Source organism: Triticum urartu, chromosome 5A (assembly GCF_056163025.1).
Source record: "Triticum urartu cultivar PI428250 chromosome 5A, HENAU_Tu73, whole genome shotgun sequence".
Classification (NCBI taxonomy): Eukaryota; Viridiplantae; Streptophyta; class Magnoliopsida; order Poales; family Poaceae; genus Triticum; species Triticum urartu.
The window spans coordinates 6,932,508-6,940,416 of record NC_141877.1 but is presented as its reverse complement, the minus strand read 5'-3'; the positions used below and the strand labels follow the sequence as shown (position 1 = coordinate 6,940,416).

At 49.0% G+C, this 7,909-nt stretch overlaps 1 long non-coding RNA gene across 6 annotated transcripts; it reads left to right on the top strand.

Moving 5' to 3' along the window:
* Nucleotides 1–1,353: 1,353 nt before the first annotated feature.
* On the top strand, nucleotides 1,354–7,846 carry LOC125506836 (uncharacterized). Of its 6 annotated transcripts, none has more exons than XR_015603751.1 (4): nucleotides 1,354–1,584; nucleotides 2,018–2,118; nucleotides 2,335–4,005; nucleotides 7,545–7,846. It is a non-coding gene; the product is annotated as an uncharacterized LOC125506836 (long non-coding RNA). The 6 variants fall into 6 exon arrangements; XR_015603747.1 differs by having other exon boundaries at nucleotides 1,356–1,584; nucleotides 2,018–2,208; XR_015603749.1 differs by lacking the exon at nucleotides 1,354–1,584 and having other exon boundaries at nucleotides 1,593–2,208; nucleotides 2,335–2,468; nucleotides 2,971–4,005.
* The last annotated feature ends 63 nt before the right edge of the window (nucleotides 7,847–7,909 follow it).

The window sequence follows — 7,909 nt, the reverse complement described above, 5'->3', positions numbered from 1 at the left end:
TGATTTATTTTGTGGTATATTATTTACTCTCATCATATATATTTTGTGAATCAGCTTCAGCAAAAACAAATGACCTGGCCTTGTAATAAAATGTGATTGGCATCCAGAGTTCTTACAATGATGGGAAATGTGTGGCTGCTCCCGGGTGTAGGTGCACCCATATGAACATTACACTTGCAAAAAAATTAAAACAAAATCGAAAAAATCTGAATTTTTTTGACATCAAACTAGATGAAAACTTTTAGCTTTCTGCAAAATTTCGTGACCCAATAACATTTGAGGAGCCCTCAGGGATTTTTTTTAAAAAAAATCACACCTCAAAAGCAAACAAAACTTTGAACACAGATTTTGTTATTTTTGCCGAGGGCTTTATCTGGTCACGAAATTTTGCACGAAGCTAAGACTTTTGATCTAGTTTGATGTCCCAAAATTCCATATTTTTTCATTTTGTTTTGTATTTTCTTTTCAAATATGCTGTTCATGCGGTTGTATGTGCACCCGGGAGTAGAAAATCTAGTCTCATGAAGCTCAGCTGATCAAGGAGCCGATTAAATGAAACGAAACCAAACCATAGCCTAAACCTATTATGCCGGCTGCAGGCGAACAAGGAAAATTCGCCGAGGGAAAACAGCAACGCATTGGATGGTTTCTTTGACTTTTCTATTTTTGAAGGAGTGGATGGTCTCTTTGACGATTGTTTGGAGAAGAAAAATAAACTATTTTTTTGTCTAACTATTTTGATGATAACTCAGTCGTCGTCCGGCCGGCCCATTCTATTCGTTTCATGTTGTTGTCCGAACAGCCCAACCCAGGTCTGGTTGGTTGACCGGCTGGCTTACACAGAGAGAGACGCAAGGACGCGATCCAAACACGCACGCAACAGGCTAGCCTGGTCAGGCAAAATTTTCCATCGGTCCAGGCACTATCCAGGCAGTTGATTTTTTCAAGCACATTGTCCAGGCTTCGAACCAAACTGGCCCAAAATCCCAGGCCTAGGCCAGTCAACGGTCTGGTCCAGGCATGAGGCCTAGGCATGCAACCAAACTAGCTCTATATGGCCTAACTGCGTTAACGAGAAGCTGACAAGAAAAAATAGACGAGCCCAGTGAGTTCAGCCGTGACACTTCCCTCAAAAAAAAAAAAAACAGCCGTGACACGCGGTGAGAGAGACGCCACCGCCCACCAGGTTCTTTGCCGCCACCGCAACAACTGTCGACCAGGAGCCCAGATGCCATAAAACCCAATAACAGTCGCGCAAAGGGCACACTCTCGGCTATGCCACGTCGGATTTTGGATGGTTGCGCGAGGAACTGAGATAGGCACACGATTGGCTTCGTCGCTGCACTTCCTCCCTCTTTCTTCTGGACGAAGGAAGAGATCACAAGATATACGGCCGCCCTGCTCCAACCCACTTCTCCTCCCCACGCATGCCACCTCCTCCCCCTCCCCCTCTCTCTCTCAGACCCACTCGCCGCGAAGACTGGAGGCAGAACGCGGCACGCGCCGGTCGACGAGGAGGAGCTGCGCCGCCCCGGAGCACCGACTGCATCTATTACCTCGCGCTCCCCCTTGACCTGCAAGAAGGTACCCCTGCGTCTTCCTCTCTCTTCGCGAGCTGATGCGCCGCCGAACGGCAAGGGCCGTCCATTCGGTTTTGATCTGACCGGGGGCCTCCTTCTCCTCTGGTCTACGATTCGAGCTGCGCTCGTGCGCGCGCACGATTTCGTCTTAGTTTCTAACAAGCGACCGAGCTCTGCTCTGCTCGGTGCCGGTAAATTCGACGGTTTCAATCGAGATCTGTTTGTTCGTTATAGAAGCTGATTCAGCTGAGCCCTTATATTGCTGCTGCTGCTTCTATCCAAAAACTTGCAGAAGTAGATTGCACATCTCAGGGAAAGCATTCTCCAGTTGTTTTATTTGTGAACACCATTGCTCAGTGCTCCATATGCACATTCATAAACATTAGTCGCCAATGGAGCAGAGCGCCATTGCTGATGTAGCTTAAAATGGTGATCAGTGACCGACTGAGTGTGCTTGAAGTTTGAGGTGGAGTGCAAGGAGGAGGACACCCGGGTGGAGATCTACTGCGCCGCCAAGCCGGGCCTACTGCTGTTGATGGTGAGCACCCTGGACACACTGTCCCTCAACATCCAGCAGTGCGTCGTCGACTGCTTCAACGACTTCACCATGCACGCCTCCTGCTCCAAGGCACCAATGATTCCATCCATGGACTCGTCACTTCACCAGCAAACATGGATGAATTCATCTTCTTCTTCAGCTAGATCATCTGTTAAGTCACCAATTCCAGCTAATTGATTCGAGTTTTATATACAGATGCAGAGGGAGATGTGCTGCTGGATCTTATAAGGAGGTCACTCTGACAAGACTGGCTAGCTGTGATTCTCGTGGGAATAAAGAGGATGGGACCTGTGATTGTCGTGGATCTGGAGGTGACACTGATCAGGAAGGTAAGTTTACTACTGATCTGAAGTAATATTACTAGATTGTAAATCATGAATTTAGTAGTTACTGCAGAATATTGGTTAGTTGGTTCAGTTTACCTTTTATGTTTATATGGTCTAACGACATCTGACATAGCAGATGCTTGGTCCAGCTGGAGATAGCTTACATGGTTTTATTTCACCATAATATATTTCCAACAAGATCGTTCCCTATTGTTTCCTGAAGAAAACTAACGATCAAACTGTAGAAAAAACATTGTTTAGAGAGGAGTTAATATACAGTTTGTAGTCTTGCAATTGGCTTCTAAAATTTACAGCAGGAGTCCGCAATGAGTTTGAACAAATGAATGCAAAACCTACCAGATTTTGCGATGTTACTGTTTCTTGATATCTTCCTCATTTGTATTATGTGTATTCCTTAGTTGACAACTATTTAATGTATACTCTCCCCTTATTTTGAGGAAACTTCATGGGGCAGAGGATCACTACAATTTTTTGTTTCAAATAGGAAATGAACAAAACATGATTTTGCCAACCTCTCATGTAGTATATAATGTACCTATTTCATAAAGTACATCAGATTACGAGTCGAGGGACTAGTCGAGACTAGTCGCTAGACTAGTCTATGAGTCGCATTCTGGATGTCGACTAGAAATCTCGTGTAGACTAGTTCGCCGAGTCAAGGAGTCGAAGGACTAGTCATAGACTAGTCTAGACTAGTCATGCACCTTGAGTCGTTTGACTCAATTTTTTTTATTTTTTAGGGATTGGGAGGGGATAAGTGAGCCAGCCACCCTGCCCCTTTCCCTCCATTGCTTATGCTCTTCATGGATCTGCACTCCTCTGCTCTGGCCCTTTCCCTCCATTGCTTCTGCTCTTCCTAGATCTGCCTTACGGTCTCCCTCTGCTGCCTTCTGGCTACTGGATCCGCTTGTCCCTCAGGTTGCAGTAAGCAAGCAAGCATACTAGCAAAGTAATTTCCCCCTTCTCTTCTTCCCTTCTTTGATTCGATTTTTACCCCCTGCCCTCTTCTTTATTTCGTTTTGTTTGCTTCAGTTTCAAGATCCTTAGGTCTAAAGTGCAATGCCTATGCCGGAAATATCTCAAGTACTGTATTCAGCAGCTGCAGCTCAGACCAATGAGCAATATGATCCACCGAAGGATCCTGCAAGAAGCCAGCTAGGAGCAAGGATCCAACATGGAAATATGCTTACTGGACTAATCTGCAGGACAAATTGACGCTCCAATGCACTTTCTATAGTATATATTACATATTAATACTAGGTTTTAGTAATTGATTACTGCAAGTTGTGAACTACAGTACCATGTCGACTAGTCCAGCAGTAGTCTAGACTAGTCACGACTAGTCTATGAGTCTCAACCTTCGAACGACTCATCGACTCGTCGACTCGTAAACGTTGGTGCAAATACAAGTTTGCAACTCATGACGATGAGTCGAGGAGTGAAAGAAGTTTGGAACTCACACAAGTGTCATACTCGCATGACCAAATCAGGCTACGAAGACAAGTCTTCATGCGCACATGTATTACCTTGTCTCTGTTGTTGTTATTCTTTTTTCTGAAGAAAAAAACTGCTGTCATTAGGCTCTAAATTTAGGGAAGTGACAAGTCTTCATGGCACTTAGGGAAGTGACAAGATCCGGGGCTAGATACACTTGGACTAACAAGCAGCTAGCCCCAGTCCGATCCGTGCTCGATCGTGCTTTCATGTCTCCGGACTGGGAAATTTTGTTTCCTCTATGCTCACTCCTTGCCGAAACAAGGATTGGGTCGGATCATGTGCCGCTAATCTTGTCTTCAGGGGAGGACAGAGTGGGTCGCAGCCCGCGTTTCTATTTTGAAACTGCATGGTTCAAGATACCGAACTTCTACACCATCTTTAGGGAGAGATGGCAGAAATGCGTCTAGCTCGCGGGCCAGCAACGTGGCCCTTTGGAGTTCTGGACTGCGGTAGGGGGCCGCTTGCGTGCAAGCCTTAAGGGGTGGGGCGCGAACCAGGGCCGTGATGACAAAATCCTGAGGGCAAGGCTCATCGAGGAGATTGCTATTCTCGACGGCCAAGCGAACACGCGCCCTTTCTCCGAACTAGAATGGGCGCGGCGATATGCCCTTGAGGGGCAAGTCGAAGCTCTGCTACGCGCAGAGGAGGAATACTGGAGGCGCAGGGGTGGCCTCAAGTGGACGCTCAAGGGGGATGCGAACACGAAGTATTTCCACGCGTATGCTAATGGCAGGCGCCGAAAATGTTCGATACTCAGGTTGCAGACGGAACAGGGGCTCCTTCTGCAACAATCGGAGATTTCCCGCCACATCTACGACTTTTATATAGGTCTGATGGGGACGGAGGAGGCCCAACGCGCACGTTTACGTGCGGATGTTTGGCTCCCTTCCCAACGGGTGCTCGATAGCGAGAACGAGGGGCTGGAGCTCGCTTTCCTCCCGGAGGAGATTGACAAAGCACTCCAGGGAATGAAATCCGACACGGCCCCTGCGCCGGATGGGTGGCCGGTGTCTATGTTCAAACATTTCTGGCCGCTGCTGCGTGAACCCATTTTCGCGGTGCGCAATGGCTTCATGCGCGGTTTCGTCGATGTAGCGCAGCTCAATTTCGGTGTGCTGTCGCTCATCCCGAAAGTGCCCGGTGCGGATCATATTCGCCAGTACAGACCTATTGCGCTCATTAACGTACCCTTCAAGATATGCGCCAAAGGCTGCGCTACTCGCCTCACGCCGATTGCCCATAGAACTATTAGCCGTGCGCAATCGGCATTCATCCGCGGGAGGAATATTTTGGAGGGACCGTTAGCCCTCCAGGAGACCCTCCACGAGCTCAAACGCACGCACGAACCTGCAATCCTTCTCAAATTAGATTTCGAAAAGGCCTACGACCGCGTTAATTGGGATTTTCTCCGACAAATCCTTGTTAGTCGAGGTTTCTCGTCGGCGTGGGTGCACCGAGTCATGCAATTGGTCTCGGGGGGCCAAACTGCGGTCTCGGTAAACGGAGAAGTAGGGAACTTCTTCCGGAACAAGCGTGGTTTACGCCAAGGCGACCCCATGTCACCAATCTTGTTCAACTTTGTCGCCGATGCGCTGGCGGCAATGCTGCGGAAAGCGGTGGACGCCGGACACATCAAAGGGGTGTTGGGACACCTCATCCCAGGGGGGATATCACATATGCAATATGCGGACGATACGCTATTGCTTTTTCAGCCGGACCTCCATAGCGTGGCAACAGTTAAAGCCTTGCTCATTAGCTTCGAGCTCATGTCGGGTCTTAAAATCAATTTTCACAAGTGTGAAGTGATGCCCATGAGCATGGACGAGCAGGACGGGAGCCGCATCGCAGATCTCCTGAACTGTAAACTTGGCAAACTTCCGTTTACCTATTTGGGCCTCCCGTTAGACGCTAAGCGCATCTCGATAGAGGGGTGGGCTCCGCTTTGGACTAAGGTCGGTGGACGGGTTTGTCCGTGGAGGGGTAAGTATATGTCCTCTGCCGCGAGGCTGGTGCTCACGAATGCGAGCCTCTCCTCGCTACCGCAATTCGCCATGGGATTGTTCCTGCTGGCCGAAGGGGTACATTCCAAGATGGATACACCCAGGTCCCGTTTCTTTTGGGAAGGATCAGGACCCAAACGCAAATACCACATGGTAAGGTGGGACGCGGTGTGCCGACCCAAAACCTAGGGAGGGCTAGGGATCACAAATACTAGAATCCTTAACATCGCGCTGATGTGTAAGTGGATTTGGAAACTCTCGCAGGGGGCGACGGGTCTGTGGGTAGACCTGTTGCGGGCAAAGTATTTTCCTTCCGGGAATTTTTTCGAAGGAGTGGCGAGGGGCTCTCCCTTCTGGAATGACCTGCAAGCGGTCCAGCCGGCTTTCGCCATGGGGGACAAGTTCGGTATCGGCAATGGGCGTTCGGCCCGGTTTTGGTTAGATCATTGGGTAGGAACCAGGCCATTATGGCAAGACTTTCAGGACCTATACAGCCTGGCGGTCAATCCGGAGCAGCATGTTGCTACGGCACTTGCCTCCTCCCCTCCTGCGATCTTCTTCAAACAAGAACTAACGGGAACCGAGCAAGCTCACCTCACGGTTTTGCTAGATCTTATAGCGCCGGTCGCGCTTTCCCCACTCGAGGACACAGTTACGTGGTCTCTCACCCCATCCGTCAATTTTTCCGTCAAGTCGTTGTACCGGAAGCTTTGCATGGGTCAGTCCCCTCTAGTGCCGAAAGGCTTATGGAATGCGCGTCTTCCACTTAAAATTAAGGTGTTTTTTTGGCAAATGCTGCGCAACAGATTGCCTACCTCGACTAATGTTGCCAAACGCAATGGCCCGTCGTCCGGCCTATGCGCAATATGCAACGTCTAGGAAGACGCGAACCATGTGTTCTTTCGATGTCCGTTAGCGCGCTTTGCGTGGGCTGCGGTTCGCACCGCAGCCAACTCAGCATGGAACCCGAGCTCGAGCGCCGTCCTCGGGGCCATTATGGACTCGGTCCAAGGGGGCAACAAATGCGTCCTGTGGAGCTGTGTGGGCGCGCTGGCCTGGGCCCTCTGGCTCACGCGGAACAAACTCGCGATCGAGGGAATCTTCCCATCACACCCTGCTAATATCATCTACAAATGCAATCTTTTCCTGCAGCAGTGGAGTCCGTTGGCGAGGCGCAAGGATACTGACAAACTCCAACACGCACAAGAACGTCTCCGCCAAGTCTACCTAATGGCTAGGGAGCCACCCGCCTCTTCTGCGACTTGAAGTGGCCCTTTTGGACGACGCACGAGCGAGCCTGCATGCTCTAAGCTCAGGCTTCGAGCCTTGTATTCGCCTATGCTTGCTCTGTGCTACTTTTGGCTTGCCCGATAACTCTCCAGACTTCGATTCCAGTTGGCCGGAGCCTCCGTGCTCGCGTTTGTAATCTCAGACCCTGTCAGTTACACTGCCTAGTTTGTGGGCTTTATCAATTTAAAGCCGGACGCGCCCAGCGTCTTCGTTCTAAAAAAAGGCTCTAAATTTGCCAAGATTTTTTTTGTCTTTGCAATTTTGTTTGCAGGATTGCCGATTTTAGTTACACAGTACCATTTAAAAAGCGGCTGCCATTTGATGAATTGCTGAAGGGTGGTGGCTGGACACCATGGGGGACAGTGTTCCAAGATGGTTAGACGTTAGCTACTGATTCGCAATCTATCAATCCTATCTTCATGTATCTGTGTGTGTTAGGTACATCTACTTGATTTCTTCTTCTGATTTAGGGAGGTCTTCAGAATCTGAGAGGAAATTGATGTAAAATTTATTTTCCTATTCTTGGAAACTCTTGCTTAGGAAAATCATAATGTTCTTTTCATTGTACAAGCAGTACAAGGGCCAACATGGTTGTGCTGATGTCTAGGTTTCGGCTTCCTGGTGAGGTGCCCTCCT